At 44.0% G+C, this 18,813-nt stretch overlaps 1 pseudogene across 1 annotated transcript; it reads left to right on the top strand.

The window, feature by feature from the left end:
* The first annotated feature begins 2,450 nt into the window (after positions 1-2,450).
* LOC149361457 (uncharacterized) lies at positions 2,451-12,169 on the top strand (annotated as a pseudogene). Its single transcript, XR_016288959.1, has 5 exons — positions 2,451-2,786; positions 3,595-3,775; positions 5,460-8,994; positions 9,761-10,021; positions 10,554-12,169. The product of XR_016288959.1 is annotated as an uncharacterized LOC149361457 (transcript).
* The last annotated feature ends 6,644 nt before the right edge of the window (positions 12,170-18,813 follow it).

Below are 18,813 nucleotides of genomic sequence, written 5' to 3'. Positions count from 1 at the left end.
TTTGCAGTCACATTTTCTTAGGGCATATTTTATCAACATTTGTTGATAGAAAGTTCATACAATTTTCTTACTGCTTATATACTGCTGTGAATAGAAATATACTACGAACCGAGAAAGCATTTCGGTGATGCGAATAAACAAATAAAAGCCAAAAATAATCAAGTACTGTAGCCGACAACTTCAAAGCGGCAACTTAACTAACCTTGAAGACGAAACAAAAATTTGCAATCACAATCCCATAGCCGAGCACGCTGTGGATTTTTAGAAATTTCAGTTCAATTTTCTCAATACTAGCTTTACTGCTTTCGCATTTTCGAGTGCGGGGAAAAGGGCAAAGTTCATAACAGAACATTTATCATGAAATTCAGAAACTTGCCTTGAATTGAAGACATTTAGTGACAATTTTTTATTGTATGAAGTGTACGAAGAAAGTTACCAGCAAACGAAATAATTTTGGTACAAAGTGAATGAATTCATAGAATACTCAAGTATTATTGCCTCGCACTTCAAGGAAATTAAAAGAACTTAAAGAAAAAATAGGAGCTAGTGACATATTGTGTTACATAAGCGCAATGATGAGTTCGTTACAGCGAATCAGTTTCGCTGATGGCTCATTCTACACGAAAACAATGCTTTCTGCTGCGTATTCGGTCTTAAATTCTGTACTCAGGCAGTCATTAAACAGATTTAACATTTCAGAACTAAAAAAGAATTTCAGCAGAGCTGTGCAACAACTCTGCCAATTCGACCAATTCGAAACACGTTGGTGTTGCTATTGTTGTAATTCTTGATAGGTCATATTTTAACGTGCAGTTGAACAGTGATGTACCGTACGACGGTGCTAAAACACACTAGCATTAAGAGCGTTTCGCTCTGAGGTTTCAGAGGGATTATTGTTGCGAGCTACAAAACAATTCAAGTTTAACATTGCACCGATGTGTTTCCACAGTCATTGAATGACACGTTCTCGCTAGCCCAAATGGCGCCCAAATTATATCACCAGCTTCCTGAACCTGCACCGCAAGTACACTTTCCCTGCACACTGCCCGCCATGCAAAAGTGCCCGGTACACTTTATGCCACTCCACGTGGGAGCGCCCAATTTAAACCCTCGCCCTACCCTCCTCCTCGAGCGACCAGCAATGGCTGACCGCACGGGACTGAAAAACCCCGCGCGAAAAGGGCCGCACCGCTTCGCGCTCTGAGTAAATTGTGTGTAACGTGTGCAGGCTTACAGCTTCGAGAACTCAAGTTGCTTCGTTCCTCAGCGACTGTACATGCGAAATTTCAGGCAAGGCAATATTAATTTTTATTCATGTTCGGCGGCCGATACTATAAAGAGAAGTATAGAGAAACAAAACAGGTAACAGCGGCCCGCTGTACTCAACTGCGGTAACAAGGGTTTTGCATGAGGAAGGTGCACGGCAATTGGAGCACTATAAGCCCTCATTCTTGACTTGTTACATGTTTCGCTAGTACTGAGCCACAGAGGAGCTTCCAGTATGGAAAAAGCTAGGGTGAGAGCAGCCCCCACTTTGAGCACCGCTAAAGCACAGGCGCAGTGCCTCTTCCGCATCTTCACTTGCATCTCCTTCAACGCAAACACGGTACGAAGCTGTGGCGAGGGAAAACGTGGTGATAGCTGTATTTTCTATCTTCCCGTAATACAATGACTAAGGAATCCTGGAATAAAGTGTTGGGTTTTAACGTAGTCATACGGAGTAGACGCGCGAAAGCATGTGTTCATTCTTCGCCTTTTGTTACTGCCATCAGCGGACGTGAGGCCGAGCCGAGGACCGCGTAAGGCAGAGGCAAAAATCAATCAAGGAAGCACACAAAAAGACTACGGTAGCGCGACTGTCGGCGGGGCTCGCTTGAGCAAAGAGCGTGCAAGGTGTCCAATGACGTGATATAAACACACACAAAACAGAGGCGATGCTGCAGCGCACCCTTGAAAGTTTCGCGCGTCACGCTAGAGCGGCGTGCGAACGCTCGTGTCCCTTAGGTACACACACGTACTACACTAAATCGCATGAGCCAAGCTGTGTAGAGTACGCTAAGCCACACAATATGCGAAAATAAAAACCGAAACCAGTAGCGTTTGGCAACATCATCAGCATTCCTTATTCTGCGACGCAGTTACGGGCAGCTGAGTTATAGCCTTAGAACTAGGCAGAGAGTGCAGCCGTGCAGCGGCTGCGGCTTTCCTGGCCCCAGATGCGTCGCCTGTAGCTGCCCGGCATGCTGCCCGGTTTCACAAGCTTTCGTTCGCAGCGCCGCCAGAAACAGATGGTTGTGAGTAGTCGCATTTTTTCACCTCAATCATTCCAATTTGCTGACTTTGTAATTGAAACAAAACATTTTTTCGTTTAATGCAACAAGTTTGTGGCAAAAAGGGCTTTATCAATTCTTTTTTTAACGCGTGTAAAGTTAGGCGACATTAGCGCCATCTTTCCGTTCGCTGGCGGCGGATTGCGAGTCTCATGTTGGCCGCGCGCTACACTATCTTCTTTAGGACGCTGAACGACTCTTTGTTGACGGGGTGCGACGGTTGTGAAGTTTTGGGTGCGTTTCTTCAGTTTGTTTGTGTTAAATGTTTGGCCTCGTTAGTGTTGTGGTAGTGTCACTGAACTCGGAAGGTGACAGATGGCTCCAGTGCTGCGGAAGACGTTCTTACGCGCACGCAGTGCTCAAAAACTGCTCTGACGTACTGCACGCAACCACGCCGAGAGCAGCCGGCGCCCGATGCCCGATAGAAGAAACGGCTTGCCGTGAACGTTCACAAATGTAAGTACAGAACTGGAAAATGACTTCTGCGATGTTGCGGGGGTATGATTGAGGGCTGCGAATGCATTTGGGTTGGTCTTCACGTCTTGTTCGCAGTGAGGTGCAAAATGCGGGCACCAGGCGATCGTTTGCAGAGAGAAGGTGTTCTGACACGCTCGCTTGCCAACTATGCAACTTTTAACCCGCCGCCTCACGCTCTTTGCGTCAGCTCCTCGGCGCAGGAGTTATCTGATAGAATTTGGTTGCACGCCGAGAACTATGGGGTGCTGCTTGATTCGTTATTCCGACTGAACAAGAGCAGCGCGTGAAAAGGAGACCATAAGAACGAAAAGTGCTTGTAGCGGCGTGCGTCTTTTGATTCTGCTGCCTGAGTGTTTACTGGATAAGGAGCATTGCCCGTTCTACGTCGCAGTCACATCAAGTGCTGTGTTTCTTGATATTTCTGGTCAACGAAACGACGATTAAAAATAGCAGAACCATTCCATTGCAGTGCAGCTGAGGTAATCGCACAATGGAAGGTTTGTTGTCATTTTATTTTTTTACGTTCACTACATTTATGTCCTTCCCCCATTTTCAGTCTGAATCGATAAAAGTATAACGTAATTCGCGAATAATAGCTTTAAGAAAAGTATGACAAGCTTTGTAAACCATTTTTTGCTAACTATTGGAGGCATAGGTAATTAATCATTAGCCTCCACTCATTAACACATTGGACTGAACAGCTAGAGGTTGTAATGGGATGTGGCTTCTGTTATGATGTTTATGAAAGCATGGCTCTAATGCAGCCTTTCTTCAAATGCACCCGCAGTCAAGCCCTGTACAGCTGCTCCACCGGTATCGTCATGCTACTTTTGCACCAGCTTTCATCTGTAATCGAGCCAGTGCTACCTCAACCAGCGGCAAATGACATCAAGACCTGCTGGTTCAGCCTATCAGCCATTGACACTGGATGTCAAGCATGTGCCACTTGTAAAAGGATAGGTAGACAAGTGGGTATATTTTCCTTGTCTTTTTTAGCCTGCCAAAAATCTTCTGGTCCAGGCTCCCTCTCTCTTACGTTTTTTTTCTTTTAAAAGAGGACCAAGAGAAAGGGAAAAGATATTGCGGGCATCATGAAAGCACTCCCCTAGTCAAGTGCATTGTGTTATAGTGTGAAATGCTTTATATAGTTTTTTCCCTCATGCCTCTCGTGCTTGGAAATCTTGACCACAGTATAGACCAAATTAAAACAATTATCTGCTTCATGACCTTTATACAGCAGTCTAAAAGCAGCAAATAAATTTTATAGGTTTACTTCAGCAGTACCTACCTCTTACAAGGTATGGCATGTTTGAAGTGAACCAGTGATGTAATAGGCATGGCCTAACGGGCAATGCACAATTGAATATTGGCGTTCAAGTGGAGCACTATACTTTAGAAGCATAGGTGTTGCTAGCATCAATAATTGATACCTTACCAGGTTATCCTTGCATTACGTGAAACCCTGTAAAGCTTATATTTTAACTGTACAGAAGAAAGGCATTTATTCGATATGTCATGAGCATTGCTGAGGTTTTCTTTCACACTCCCTTTGTCACAACTGACTGCACTGTACAGTTGAAATGCATTTGGAATTGAGTGTTGGTGCATTGTTATTTTTATTCATGCCGACGTTCAGTTACTGATTGCATTACACTAGCTGAGCCTAAGTCAACAAATATTGCTGTGACCTTAACAAGACCCCTGGCTTTACTTGAACCGATGCATTTGATGTTGCCTTTCTCCCGTGCAATCAAGGTTTGTAATAAGCTGTGTAAATAACTTAATTTACTTTCTCGAGGTATTTATTGCTGAATTAGTGACAGGTAATTTACTAAAGAACAACCTAAGTACACATTTTTATCTTCTTTGGAACACTTGTTTGCTTGTTTCCCTTGTATTCTTAACTTAAACAGATATGAGCAGGCCTCAGCACTGGAGGGATGTGCTGCGGGACAAATAAAAAACTACCAGTCCAGCTGCTCCCTTAGGGGCACGTTTCTGAGGCTTTTATCGCTTGTAGTTCTATGCAGCTTTACTTACAAGTATTGTATCTGACGCAGTGTGTGCCTTAATATTTTGATTCATTTCCTTTAGAGTGTGCCACTCTTGCCCTGACGAACTTGCTCACTTTTGTACTCTTTGTTGATACATTTTCCCCTAACACCTGGTATAGCTCCAAATGATACATTATCTACAGCAACATGTGCATTATATTGCAATGTCTTTGTGCCATCACTTTTGAAAACAAAAGCTGCCTGAATTTTTGTGCAGACAAAACAGAAACACAAAATAATTTTCATATTTGATGGCCTGCATGTTATCTTCATATGACTGGAATGGCTAAATATCTCTTTGTGGTAGCCTAATTAGGTGTAACACGTTAATGTCAGTTCCTGTGAATATCATTCAGTCTTTGAATGCGGGGGGGGGGGCAGAATTGAACACAACAGCATGTTATAGCTTTTTATTGTTCAAGGACGCATTACATTTAGTTCTGGTCTTGTGACTGCTGCTTATTCTATTACTCAGCAGCCTTATCAAACTCACTCGGAGTGCTGCATTTTAGTGCACATTTAACTGATTGTTGCTGCTCCGTGTTTGATTCTATTAGAAGTTACTATAACTGTATACTTTGAATGTTTTCTTGTGCAGTTCTCGTGCTGCTGCATTCTGCCATGGAGGAGGCTACCTGTTCGTGCACACGTCTCATCACTAGGACGCTACCTTTTCCGCTGGTGATGCAGACAAGTAACGACAGGGTTAAGTGGAGAGGCCTTTGCCCTGCAGTGGGCATAGTCAGGCTGATGATGATGATGAACAACAAGCAGGCTGCCTGATATTGAGGTCAAGTGTCAGGATAGTGCACCAACAAAGTCGCTTAAGCATTTCTGTGCTGATGCATTTTTATTAAAATCAGCTCATAGCTTGATATCTACATCCATGGGGACATTTAGCATATGTTTGGCATCTGTTTGACTTTTACTTAGCTAGTGTTTGCAGTCTTTAATATTGGTCTTAAGACAGTGTAAGCATTGTTTCACTGTGTGGGATTTTTTAGCTGTTTTGGAGAGGTGTGTGTATGCATGCAGTTTTTTTTCACGGGTTTGTTATGTGGCTCATGGAACCTTCATGTTACAGAAGAAATTATTTCATTTCTGTGTTGTACAGGAAAGTGAGCAGTATTTATATGCACCAGGTGTTTCAGGGAAGAACAAGTAGTTTTCAAAAATATGGCTTTTTCTGCATAATATTACCAGTGTTAGCAGACACCAGAAAGCCGGTGAGGTGTATTTAGTAAGCTGGTTAACTAATTTCTGATAATTAACTTTTTAACTAACACAGGTTTGCAACTGGTTGCAGTTAGACTTTTAGCCAGTTGTTCGTAGTAGCCATATCAGTTTTTGGAATGTACAAAACATGATTCTTTCGCCGCTGTGGCTCGACAAAATTTGGCTGCATCGTGCGAAAATACATGCGCTTTTGAAAGCACACAGGGAAAGAATCCCCTCCAGTGCATGTAACTGCTACAAATCTCTAATGGCAACTAGACGCCTAACTCTGATAGTGAAGGAATCATATTCTTAGCAGTAAGAAACACACATAACACCAAGACACACACACACAGGACACCCGCTAGACTTCAACTATCTTTACTGGAGACTTGTACGACATAAATATGTATCACTGAGCACACGCAGGTGCCTCGTCATCGGCAACAGGTCTAACTACGCCGTGCCCTCTCCTGCAAGGCATACGGTTGCCCCGATAAACAATCTCTTTTTCTGCCAATGCCAGGGAGGGAGTGCTTACACACATCACCCGCCTCTTCGGTCGTCTTTGTGTGCTTTGCATTACTTTAACTGCTACTGGTAGACTTGGATATAAGAGTGATTATCACAGCTGACTGCAGGTCAGTATTGTAGCACAACACATTTCTTAAGCAGACTTAGGTCCATTTTACAGTTAGTGCCATGAACATTTACTTATATTCTCATGATACAGACCAACAAAGTACTACTTCTAAGTGGAGAGCAGAGAAATGGTAGTGACTCATTACTAGTTGCTGCCACCACTGAGCTGTCAGACTGGTTCGCATATTGTGCACTATTGCTTCCAAGCTGTATTACGGACTGCAAAGCTGTGCCTTTTTCATCGTCACCTGATACGTATCATGCTTAATGGCTGAAAAATTTGAGATGAGGTTGTGTAGCCCTACATCATTATGTTGCTTGGTACTTTATCTGTTTTGTCATGAAAAAGCATTGAAAGGGTGTTGATGTTATTGAATAACTGCGTGCAGCTGTGACTGCAAAGAGTCCTAGCAGCAGTATCAGCACTACCTGCTGTAATGCTGATCTAAACATTCCTGCATGTGCCCCGCACTCAGCTGTACACATAATTTCATATATGTCAGCAGGATTCTCAGTATACACAGCCGAGTCCTGAAGCAGTCCATGTAAACACCGTGTTTTGGGACTGCAAGCCTCTAAAGACAGATTTAGGGTATCGCACTACTCAAAACGCAACCTCAGTTGTACTTTCAGTAAAAAAAAATGTAATGCAACTGTATATATGTTCCTAATGGCAGTTGCTTATGAAAGAGCTCAACTTGCAATCGTGACTTATTGCCGTGCTTATGTAGTTAGATATGTCGTCACTGTATGATGTATAGATATAGGTAATTACAATTATATTAGTGTGGCTTATCGCCTAAGTCGCTTCGGGACGTTATACCCCATAAACCAACAACTGTGTGATTTTGAATACCCAGCATGCTGTTACAAAACACATGGTTACTCAGATGCTGAAACTATTGGTGGGTTAAGCACATAGAAAATTTGGTCCTGCTACAATGATGTATAGTGCAGACTGAGTACTATTTCTGAAACAGCTACATGCAAAATAGTTGTAGTCAGCATGCATGCACTGTATTGGACAACATTTGCTGGTCTTGCTCATCTTTGTTATCTTGTAAGAGAACTTCTGTTGTGACTGAGTAGTTGAGTACGAGTACCGATATGACCGAAAATTCAGTTGTTGGGGCTTGATTGTAAGATCCAAAGGTACGCATCAAATGGTATAGCTCACGAAATTGCAATCACTGTTCATTTAATTCATCAGTGTGTTATTACTTGTGTTATTAAGAAAAAAGGCCATTTTTTGAGTTTTGTACTTTTTTGATTGCTTCAGAGAGTAAAGATGCTTAGCAAACCTTAATGAAATATATCTAGTTGCAGGCTTCTTGCTCTACTTGCGTTGAAAACAATGTGATTTTTCCGAGCATGTTTATAGTGTACGGTGTTCTCTCTTGATTCTGATAAAAAGCTAAGTGCCTTCTTCGTAAGATACGAGGCAGAAGATTTGTGGGTGCTTTATGATACATCTAAACAAGTAACTGGCTGCTTTTATGCTCGCTAGTAATACCTGCTGTTTCAAGCAGAGTGAAACTGCATTTTTCACATTTTCACAGACCAGATGCCATTGATACCATTGCCTTGCATCCGTGAGAGGTACCATAGGGCTGAGCAAGTTGTGTTTGCATACTTACTTCCATCATTCCTGCAGTTACCTCAGTACATTGGCAGGGGATTGGGGATACAACAGTCATGATATCTTTGACAGCGAGGTGTGCGTAGCTACTTGCTCTCAATTGGTAGCTTTCATTGTCTTGTTTGCCTCAGGATGGTTGTGCAAGCTGTTTAATGCACTGCTACACTTTTTCAGGACAGCAAAGCAATTAGCACTTGGTGAGCTAGTGATGTGCAGGCATTGAGCTTTGTATTATGAGATGAAACAGTTGTCCAATTTTCGTATGTGTAAAAAACCACACATAAATAAGGTTACCTTGTGTGCTGGTCAGCGCACCACTTTGAGCTGTGGGGAGTAGGTTGCTTTTATTTTGTTTACAGTACACCCAATTGTCATCACTTTTTTAAAGCATTGGCTAGTCCAGCTCTTTTTTATCCTTAATTCCTGGCTTCTCACATGCATTTTTTTACAAGTTCAAGCATAATATTCTGCAGCATTGCATTGTACTTTCCTTATAAATGTTGTGATTGTTTTTTAGGTTTTGATCTTGTCAATGAGCAGAGTGTTAAATACATGCACTGCATTCTTCAAGGAGTTGCGAGGCAACTCACTGAGACACTCCTCTCCACTTCAAACTGTGATCGACGCTTTTATGTCGGTAAGTCAATGCCCAGCCAGCGTTACTGTCAGTTTTTATTCCACAAAGTCTACAAGTTTCTCTAGTAATGCACCTTTATATGTTTGGTTTTGGCGGTGATAGAGTTCACGCTTTCATGCGCCACTAGAATTTCATTCAGTGTAGTTTACTAACTACTTAATACAGATGAAATATGCTGAGTTGTATTTCTAATTTCTCCTACCATGTTTTTTTTTTAACATGTGTGGTCTTTAGTTTTGTGTACTGTGTGATGTCTTTGCAGTAATTCGAAAAATGTTCACACTTTTGAGTGGGTGAGAGATACCGAAATATCATTTAAAACTTTCTCTTTCTGGGTCCACATAAACACAAACTGAATGAACTCTTTCTTGGAATCTTCCAGCTTACAAAAGGCTTTGCAGTGTCATCTATTTTTACAAATAGTAGCAGACACACAACTCAATAAGTGTAGTGTGCATGATGTTTGCTGTGTTGTCAAAGATCAATGCCGCTGAAGCTTCCAAACAGCTACATTTGGAACCATACCTTGTCAACCATACCTCTTTGTTCTCAGCATTAACAGTGCAAAAGTTGTGACCAGATGCTTATGTACCTCTACATTTCACTGCACATTTTACACATATGGAACTTCTTGATTAAAAGTCTCAAAATTGCAGCTGGTCTTACGATACTCGGGTTCCCACTGTATGTGTGCCTTTACAGCATTATACACTAGTTCTGTTCAACTGGGTTTATGTAAATGTATTGTGCAATTTCATCCTTGCAGGTGCCCCTTGTGCAGTAGCAAAATTAGAAGCGCGACTCTTGACCATCAAGCCTCCGCACTGTGTCACACGGTTGCCACGACCACTCAGAGAGCGAGGCCACTGGAAGGCATCTGAATGGAGGCAGTGGCTGCTGTTCTATGCCCTCCCCTGTCTTGATGGCATCCTTCCTCCTGGCTACTGGAAACACCGATTAAAACTGTCAGAAGGTGTTCACATACTTTTACAAGAGAAGCTCACCCCATCTGAAATTGACAAAGCTGGTAATGCATTACTTCAGTCATTGCAGTGTACTTCATACATACCAAGTCTGTCAACAATAATGTAACCTGCAGGTTTCGAGCATTTTGTACAACTGTGAGTTTGTGGAAAGCATATATGAATACAAAATTAACTGTAATGAAAGAACTTTTGTGAAAATCATTTTCATGAAGTGACCTTAATTAAAATTTGTGAAGCGCACGAACTGGCAACCATATGATATTGTGAAAGTAAAACCCTGCATTTTCTACACTTCTTTCACTGTTCTTCAAATGCTTGCTCATATTTTATTTTACCTTCATAGTACAAACTTAATTTGTCATTTTGCTCCTTTAATATGCTCTTTTAATAGTCTGCAAGTTTCTCTACAGTATTAAAAATTTCACTCTACTTGAGTTAAGAAGTGCTTCATATAGGGAAGTTAAAATCTGTTTTCAACAAAGGAGTTGCAGAAAAAGTCAAAGGAACTGCCTTGATGGAGTTGCTTTTTGGCTTGGTATTTCACCTAACCATCATTATTGTTTTTATTTTCAGAGTTGCTTCTGGAAAGCTTTGTTGTGCAGAGCAGGAGCCTGTATGGTGTTGCCTTCCTGACGTTTAATGTGCATGCCCTACTTCACTTGGCTAATTGCGCCCGTGCCCTAGGACCACTTTGGGCACACTCAGCCTTCGTTTTTGAAGGAGGCAATGGAAAGATCGTTCGCCAGGTTTCAGCCGCAAATGGTATTCCACAGCAAATTGTAAAAAGGATAGTTATGAACCAGCAACTACAAAAATTGACTGACAGCAGCCAGCTCCCTGCACATGAAAAACAGCTGTGTAGAAAAATGGTTGGCTATCCCCATGTGCAGATTGCCAGGCACGTAGAGAACTTGTGCCTCTTGGGAAGGGGCAGGAGTGTTGCTTTGAGCTCTGAGGAGCAAGATGCTCTGTACCGTCACTGCGGAATCACAGCATCAGAAGCTGTTGAGTATGAGCGCTTCATTCAGGCAAGGCAGGTGTACCATAGCACAGCATACAAGAGGCCATCACGGTCTGACACCACCTTCATTAGGACACTCAGCGCGAGCTACAAACGCGTTGAAAAAATTCTTGTCTTGAACGTAGCTAACACTTGCATCCTCTTATGCAGGCCAATAATAATTGCTGATGTGGTTGCAGCACCACCACACATAAAAGAGTGCTTTATACCTTTTGAAAGAGCACTTGACGTGGTGCTTCCAGCTGAAGTGGCTGACTGCTGCTTGTTCATAGAGTTTCCTGAGGAGGAAAAAACCTTTATTTGTGATCTTCCTAACACAATTGAGAGGGACTGAATCAAATGAGCATGGTTTATGTCACACTAAAGATACCTAAACTGGTTAAAACATCTAAAGCTGCATTAAGTTGATTGGTTTATGGAGTTTAACATCCTAAAGCAACTCAGACTATGAGGAACACTGTAGAGGAATTCGAGAATTTTTACCACCTGTGGTTCATTAACGTGCAATGACTTCACACACTACCCGAGCCTCTAGCATTTTGCGTTCATCGAAATGCAACCACCATGGTCAGGGTCAACCCATGTCTTTCTGGTCAGGAGCCGAGCATCATAGCCATTGAACCACGGCAGTGGCACAGCTACTTTAAGCAGTGGTAAATTAGGTTATTCTATGTACAAAAAGTCAAGTCTCCCAGCGTATCTAGCTGCCGTTGCCTATGCTACACAAGAGGAGATTAGACTGTTGAGCTTTGTTTTGTTTTGTTTGTTTGAGTGTGTATTCAGGCAGGATTTCAGGATCATGCATTATGATTGCAAATGGCGCAAGGGAGCAGCAGCTCTTACTGGGAGCTTAAAAAGCATGTGAAGGAAGTTCATGCTGGAAATCTTTGTACAAGTGAACTGAATTGCATTGACATCCCAACCTGGGGACATTCTTTGAAGTACATTGAAAGTGGCACTGGTGCGGAAACTGGATTGCAAGAGACACTTACGAAATATCAGTCCCCCATTTCTGTATCCTTCATTTATACCATTCTCTACTTGTATTTGTATCTGTGAGAGAAACTGAAAATATAGTGTGCAAGCTAAATGTATATATGTCCTTTTCTTCATAGGATTGCTGAATGTCTGTATTAATGATATCTGTGTCACAAACTGCATTCTTTGTGTGTACTGAATAAATTTGCCTCCAAGTCTTCATATTTAAGCATGCACAAAACTACAATGAGATGAGTGCTTTTACTGCTTTTTGGCATCTACAACCAGGTGCATCAAACTCTTAGTACTATTCTTTCATGCCTCTAGCCATAGTTGTTTCAGATGAACAGCTTAAACATCTGATCTCAACAAGAGGATCGTGAAAGAGTCATGTCTAATAGGTGTACGTTCAAATTTAAAAAAAAAACATAATCCATCAATGCTATGAAAATAACAGTGTCGCCAAGCCGCGCAAAGTGTGGCCCAGAGCTCTGTGTACATCCTTGCGCCTGCGAGCGCCGCACTGACGCCAACTCGCAGCTGATACCGCGGACGTACAAGGGCGTGCTTAAGCGCCGAGTTTTAAAATCTTGTAATACATGTCGGGCGCAAGTCTGGGAGCTAGTTATAGGTTCCGACTTCCCACTTTTGATGGCTACGTGCTCGTTTTCTGATCGCGGCACTACCATCATTTGATAACATGACCGCGCAGGCCTATCGCTAATCGCTCGAGTGCCGCTTTGGAGTGCAATGCCACGTCTATGGAGTTCTTGAAAACGTAACAAAAATCTCGCAGACGCGCCGAGTCTGCCGTTATATCTGTAACTATTACAGCTAATGCCCATGCTGTACATATTTACAACAAATGCATACCGCGAATGTCGCCATTAATAACGCTGAACAGCAAACATCGCCAGTTATATACTTCAAAGTATTCACAATGATCTGCCATAGTTCGGACGTCAATTCTGTCGAAATTATGATCACCGTTTGCCATATCAGAGCTTAATGTTCTTCCAACACCATGATGACCTACCAAGAGCAAAACAACATGCACCACCTTACATTACACCATGAGTTCTCTCTTCGTCACTATGCGTGCCACTACGCACCATGACACTCCCACTGCCACTTTGGGTTCTACCTAGGCCACCATGGTTTGCAACTTTGCGACCGTGAGCTTCACACCATGAGCTGCGCCATGGTGTGCTGCGCCACCTTGGCTACCATACTTGACACTATTGCGACCTTGGCCACCATTTTATGTACTATTACCACCAACAAGGCCACCAAGGACACCATATATCTCACTATGGCCTGCACCATGCTCCATCTTGGCTACCATACTGTCCACTGTTGCCACCATATTTTGTACCTTGGCCACCATTTCTTGTACTATCGCCACCAACACGGCCACCTAGGGCACCATTTTATCACCATGGGCTGCACCATATTCCACCTTTGCAACCATATTTTCCACCTTGACCACCATATTTTGTACTATCTACACCAACTTTGCCACCATATTTCATGGTGGGATTTTCGATAGGGGCACTTTCACGCGTCTGAGTCCTAAGGAAAAGCATTCAATCTTCGTTATGGCTGCCACACAGAGATGTAAAGTAATCGTTAAAAGAGGTCGCTAAATCTATAAGTCTAATTGCTGTGCCGTCTACTGTAATGTCATCAGTAGCTGTCTTCTCGCTACTCGTACGCCCTAAAAGCATATTTAATCGTCGCCACCCAATATCTCTATATTGCATTGCATTATTGTCAAAAGATTGTATTATTGTCAAAAAAAGTTGTGTATCTCCTTTTTTCGCACCGTAATAGTGTATTCACCTTATTTCTTTGGGCTTTGGATTGAAGTAGTTTCATCATTTTTGTTATTTATAAATATTGCATACAGTTTTTTATACGTATTTCTTTTAGGCATTTCTTGGTAATCCTCGGCTTTCTGCCTTTGCGCGCTTGATTTAATGTTAGATAAGTAAAATGTTTATCTTAAGCAAGGACGAACTTCTTCAGAAACACTTCATACGCTGTTTTCGCTGTGTTGGCGCGCCAAATATCTGACCAATCTGTTTGCAAGATTTCCTTTCTAAATGCCGTCAGGTTAAAGCTGTTTATGTCTCTGAAAGTTCTGGACTTCTGAGGTGCGAGATGTGGCATTGAAGTTTATTGAGCTGTAATAAGAAGTATAGGTAGATGGTCACTAATAGGTGCACAGATTACACCAGACGTTGAATCTGGATCATCAATGTTAGTAATGAGCATATCAAGCAATGTTGATGTACTACTCTGAATGCCTGTTGGAAGCGTTATTGTTTTAAAAAAGCCACTGCACTCCAAAATTCTGCACAATTCTTGCTGTTTCGGTGATATTTTAAGAGCATCTATATTCAAATCTCCCGCTAGAACCAATTTGCTATGGCTGTCGTTAACCCAGCCAAGGTAATCGTCAAAAAAGGACAAGAAATTCGGCACACTTCCTTTTGGAGGTCGGTGTAAAACACAGAAAAGGTAGTCGCTGTAGCGGAAAGTCAGTATTTCATAGTGAGACGTTATACAAGGGCGGGAATCCACAAGATGACAAGGTATAGCATTTTTTGCCATTAACATAACGCCTCCCCCATTTTTAGTGAAGCGATTTAAAAAGGTTTTGTAGCCAGGCGGTCTAAGTACATCTGTTTCAGTTCTATACCATGTTTCTGTTACCATAAAAATATCGGGTTCAAAACCAAGGGCGGCGAAGAGTGCAAAGATTTGCTCTTCTTTGTTCCTGGCAGCCTGGGCATTCATATGTATCAAGGTTATGTTTCTATTATATTTAGCACGTACCGCACCGACTTGGCATGGTGTGAAAAAGTTGTCGCCCGTATTCAATCCATGCGTTATGTTGTCGTGAAAAGAGGGAAACTTGCTCGGACTATCTTATCTAGATCACGAATGTGGGCAATGCGCAAAGTCTGTGAAGAGTCAGACTTTGCGTATATATTGCCACCCCTGGTCTACGTATAGCTCCAGCCTTTTTCCTTCTTTCTTGCAACAGTCATGCCAAAAAGTTTTTTAGTTGAGGACACATATGTTCGTTTACGAACAGTGAAGCATCATCTGAGAAAACAAGAGCTGGGGTTTAAATGCGTATTTTTCGAGCTTTTTCAAACACAGAATTGCACTTTGCTTTTCTCGAGAATTGAACGATTATGTTCGATTGGTTGCAATCCTTGACTGGCACCCTGTGGCAGACTTTGACGTCATTTTGCTGTGATTGGGGGTTTTATGGTGTTTCCTATCTTTTCTGGGAGGGCTGGCAAGCTTTCGCTTTTTGAAGTCGGAATGCCTTTGATTTCTACATTCCCATTCCTAGAGTACTGCTCGAGTTGTGTTATTTTCTGCTCGTTTGCGAGCACTGTTTTCCTCAGCTCTGTACATTCAGAACAAAGCGCAGCATTTTCAACTTTTATTGGAATATTTTCTTCTCTCGTGAGTTTCAGCTCAGCGGTCAGGCCTTCAAAGCATTTATTAAAAAATTCAAGGCTTTTATGTACTTCTGAATGCTCTTTCTGAAATTCTCTTTCAAGGGACCCTCGCATTTCCTTCAGATCTTGGCGTATCTGTTTTAGAGCTTTGACAATTTCTGGATTCATTTTGACAAAAACACTTTCAATGAGCTTGGCAGCAGCAGCAGCAGTAACAAACAAGCAAATACATCAAAATAAAGAAACTGTTTCCAACCTGCAAAGGGATGAACTGCAGGCTTGAAAGATGCAACGTTTCATTGGTGCCGCTGCCGCCAAGGCAAACAGAAACCGGATACAGCTGACGAGGCAAGGCGGTCAAGATTTTGACTAGTACCGTCTACAACCAATGTGTTATGCCCGTAAACATTTCATACTTACTCTACTCTCGGTTACGGGGGCGGCAGAGATTTTTTTGTGTATGGTTTGAGAGAAGCGTCGGAAGGCCTAGCTGTGCCAGCCAGATTTTTTCACTTTCGCGGAAACCTTTGTTGCTCATATTTTATCAGCTGTGTGCAGTTGTGGTACTTAAAAATTAAGTCACGTTTTGCTTTACTTTACCTGCTCACCCATACGTCTTAGCCGACATATTGATTCTATGTTAAGCCTAACTAGACTTCGGAAAGCGAGTCTTTCGGTTTTATTGTGCAGCTCCGCACCTTCTTCCGCTCGTCGTTTTGTGAATTTTTCTTATTCGGATAACAGGATACTGGGCTCACCCGTACATCTTTGTTACATATCGGTGGAGCAATAAGAGCTGCTAGGCTCAAGCGCGTATTTGCCTTCGTTATTTTTTGTCTGTGTGCAGCGTTCGTTAAATTACCCTAGAAAGTGAAAGCACTCTGAAAGTTGTATGCGGGCTACAAATACCCTTAAAGGAAGCTTTGCAGTTATGGCATCGAGCTTTTGTTACGAAGCCACAGTTGACGCAGCTCTCATGCGTGCCTTCCGTTACAAGCAGTGACTCTAGGTGGAATGTATTTGACCGCGACCTCGCGACACTAGTGGCTCATTCCATTGCCAGATACCGAGCATTCGAAGCACCTCAAAAGTGTTCTCTGAAAAAATTAGCTTCGGTTCAACTACTGCTGAGCCTGGTTAAAGAGCGAAAGCTATGGCGTGTCGGGCAACTATAAGCGGCTTGGCGCCTGTAACGTTGAGTGTGTTTGGGACACTGGATAGGCAGCGCACCCACCATGCCACCCTGACAGGTGCCAGTGATTGGTTGATGGAGAGTGCGAGCTCACCCAATGAACGCTGCGGCCTATTGCAGCACTGCTGCGTGTCTGCCACAACGTTGTCAGCGCTAACGCATGCAGGCCACACTCTCTCTCTCATCGCCCCACGTACCTATGCGCGCGATTCAGGCGTACTTTGACCAAGGGAGCAAGTTATGCACACTTCCTTTCCTTAAAATCATCGGACTGTAAAATGTTGTCAACGCCAACGCCAATTAACACAATGAACACCGACGGCCTATGGCTTCAATGCCGCATTTCTGCCGCAACGTTGCCAATGCCAACGCATGCAGCGCACATCTGTCACTACCGCCACCGCCACATAGCTTAAAGCACGACTGAAGAGCCCACTCTTCCAAGAGGGCAGTTATGCGCCTTTTCCCAGCTTTCCAAACTCCCGTCCTATTGGTTTCGTAGCTTAAAGCGCGACTAAGGTGTACACTGTCCCAGGGGGCCAGTTTTGTGCCTTTCCTTTGCTTTCGAAGCTCAAGTTGATTTGGAGGTGAAAACTAGGCACCCGGCGATCGAAGCACGAGATCCCGTAGTGAAGCTTTCCATTCAAAAGCAGCTGCGTTCCAGTAGGCGAACAGGAACAGGAGCAATGCGATCCGATCCCAGAACAAGGAGCAGTTTGGCGACGCCGAGAACAGTCGGGAGGAGATGGAGTTGCTCCCGCGCGACAAGCGGAGTGCGAAAGAAGTCAGGTTCCGCAAACGCGTCATATGCTCTTTTATTGCGAAGCAATACTACTTTAGCTACCACCTCAGACCGTTCCAGCGCGAGGCGGTGGTAGGCACCACTTGACCTTTGGCACGACCTTTGGCATGGCGTGATACCATGTGTGTAAAAACGGGGCCTCATCTCGCGCCGACTCAGCGCGAGGCTGCTAGGCACCAACGGCGGCCTAACTCTCGCTCCTCTCACCAGGGGGGCCACGAGCGGAGTGACGTCATACCATCTGTGTAAAAACGGGGCCCCATCTCGCGCCGTCGCAGCGCGAGGCTGGTAGGCACCAACGGCGCCCTAACTCTCGCTCCTCTCACCAGAGGGGCCGCGAGCGTAGTGACGTCATACCATCTGTACAAAAACGGGGCCCCATCTCGCGCCGTCGCAACACGAGGCTGGTAGGAGCCAACGCCGGTTCGCTCCTTTCGTCAACCCTGTCAGATGCCGCCTCAAGCAAGCAAGGAGGTGGACACCTGAACCGGCGTTTGCCAGGCGTGCGGCGCTTCGGCTCCGTCATTTTTTGGCAGGAGCCACGGCTCAAGTCATTGGACCCCATCAATTTTGCTCCCTTTGGATTTGGCAAGCTCATCGGCATCTGTGGACACTAATTTCATCTAGGTGGGCCCACTTTTACAAATTTTAGAGCGGGTTTTCCTTCCCGCCTCCGGCGCCGCCGCTAAGCCTAACAGCTGCGCCGGCGTTCGGCTGCAAGGGAGCCGCTTTCGGCAAGATGGTAGAAACGCTTCTGCAACGCGGCTATGACCCGGACGCCATGTCTTGGTCGACCGTTCCCGTCACTGCGGAACCCAAACGGCGCCCGCGGACCCGATCCGCAATGAAAATCTTCTGCGTCAGCTTGAGCGCCGCTCCAGACGAGAGACGAAGGTAGCGGCGAACGCCGCGCCAACCACCGGTAAGGCTGCTGCTACCCGCCAAGCTGGCCGCAAACCCGTGACCAAATGGAGGCCCAAGCCTCTACCAAAATTCAGCCAAGACGACTTTGTCATCGTCATCAAGCCCCGGAAATCATTGGCCATCCGCGACGCCTTTCAATACGGCGAACTCGGTGCAGCGTTCGGCGCTTTCCTCGGGGCGCCTAACGCGGCCGATTTGAGTCTCCTCCTATGCAAGGAGCAAAATTTGATCCTAGCTACCACCCGGAATGCCCACGTCGCAGACCGTCTGCTAGGCGAGTTTTCCATGAAATCGACCAAAGGAGATGTGCCTCTCACCGGCCATCTGAAAGAATATGAAGAGGACGTCTGCTATGGGGTCATTACGGTGGCCAACCAAGAGACGTCCGAGTCTCTCCAACCTTGCGTACAGTGGAGGAGCGGCACTTTACTAGA

This window comes from Amblyomma mixtum, chromosome 2 (genome assembly GCF_055824585.1).
Source record: "Amblyomma mixtum isolate Tamu chromosome 2, ASM5582458v1, whole genome shotgun sequence".
Classification (NCBI taxonomy): Eukaryota; Metazoa; Arthropoda; class Arachnida; order Ixodida; family Ixodidae; genus Amblyomma; species Amblyomma mixtum.
The sequence above is the reverse complement of the archived record's forward strand: the minus strand, read 5'-3'. Positions and strand labels throughout refer to the sequence as shown.